The sequence below is a fragment of the Alligator sinensis genome, unplaced genomic scaffold (genome assembly GCF_000455745.1).
Source record: "Alligator sinensis unplaced genomic scaffold, ASM45574v1 scaffold169_1, whole genome shotgun sequence".
Lineage (NCBI taxonomy): Eukaryota > Metazoa > Chordata > Crocodylia > Alligatoridae > Alligator > Alligator sinensis.
Window position 1 is genome coordinate 436,708 of NW_005841924.1, and position 1,755 is coordinate 438,462.

Below are 1,755 nucleotides of genomic sequence, written 5' to 3' on the forward strand. Positions count from 1 at the left end.
AGAGAGCTTTTTAACACATACTTAATCTTCCATATGAAACCAAGCAAATTCTGAAGAAAATAATGAACAAACAAAAATATCTGCAGGCACAGGTAACACTCTAATACAAACACAAAACGCTGTCAACCTAGAACCTAAGAAGTAGCCTAGCCATAGCATCTATTATCAAGTCTTGGAGCTCAGCAGTGGTTCTGTTAGCTTCCTTATACCACCACTCTGGAATCAATATTCAATAACATGGATATGATAATGATATGACTTGCAATAGGAAAGCTGTTCTATTAGCCTCTTACAGAAGAGAGCAATGTCCCCAAGGACTGATCGTTCCCAGTTGTAAGCCTGGTGCCTTGAAGTCTAGGAGAATACAACAATTCTACACTCTGGGCATAACCCATTAAAACAAATTTTATGGCACTAGACTACCTCAAATGTCATAAATTCTATGGTGCACCTCCTAGCATTCTTCTGCCTTTCTAAGAACAGCCATATATTTTACAATATGGCACTTCTTTCCTTCCTCCTGCAAAATCTAACAAAAAATGTGCTGCTCTTCAAAGCAGCTACATGTTAACACTTAACCCAGCTAAAACATGCCAAAAGGGTGGCATTGTGAACGACAGCATCACAAAGAAAAGGTTGTTCTCAGGAGAACAGGATTAACTATACATATGTATATTTTACATGCATTCATATACATTCACAACACACACAATACATACACACATACATACACAGAAACACTTACAAAAACATCGTTTTGTTCTACCATCATCTCAAGGGTGGAACATCAACCATCTAAGGTTTTACCATCATCAAGACAGACAGCATAGGGTGCAACAAGTACAATAAATAGACCAGCTAAACTGTAATTGTCAGCCACATACAAATAAATGGCAACAGCAATGGCAATTTAGCAAAATACACACACACACATCTATAAATCTCTACAGATCCACAGAGATAGATCTAGCTATATGTAGATAGAAACCTGTGTGTGTGGATGGATAGATCAATCTAGATCAATCTACATGATTTTTTTTTTTAAGCAGTAAAACCAAGTTCCCCCACTTAAATCTTCAACGCACACTGCAGAATCTTAGCTGGATCCTTGTTGAGAAAATCAGGTAGAGCAACACCAAGCGCTCCCTTCCCAACATGCCGCTCGATATCACTTCCAGCCTCTTGCTGAGTTGCAGCCTAATCTTGACTGCGCACACTGCTATCTGCAGCAACCTTGTGTAGGTGCAGTCCCAATCGCTCTGTCACACACGCACACCCCTCCCACCCCCCAAACTTGAAGCCACCATGACTCAAGCTATCACGTGGTGGACTTAGAATAAGGGCACTGTTGCCAGGTGCAATGGACACACAGTTTGTTTGCTTGGCAAACTGACATGAGTGCTACTGCCGGCAGACCAGAAGGCTGTGCTCCTCCTCCTTCATCCCCACCAGTGCTGTCACCCTGTCTCCTCACCTGAGTGGGCAGCAGAAGTTCCCCTTCCTCAGCTTGCCACAGCTCCACCACGTTGGGGATGGGGTCGATAGCTACATGAACCAAACAAAAACCACACAGGCTGGAGTAACAAAGCACATTTGAAACGGGCGGGGAGGAGGGAGAGGGCTGTATTAGCCTGAGGATTAAACAAGCCTGACATAAAGAGGCATTCCTTTTCACTGCCGCTGTGGTCCCAATGGCAAAAATAAAACAGACGGATCATAAAGTTTCCATGGGAAAAATGCAGCGGGGAAAGCGGG

At 43.0% G+C, this 1,755-nt stretch overlaps 1 protein-coding gene across 1 annotated transcript in view; it reads right to left on the minus strand.

The window, feature by feature from the left end:
- Positions 1-1,541, minus strand: part of TMEM131L (transmembrane 131 like) — a 153,067-nt gene extending 151,526 nt beyond the window's left edge. The window contains exon 1 of the mRNA XM_025198521.1: positions 1,475-1,541. The gene's annotated coding sequence lies outside the window, so the exon portion shown is untranslated. The remainder of the gene's footprint in view (positions 1-1,474) is intronic.
- Between the last annotated feature and the right edge of the window lie 214 nt (positions 1,542-1,755).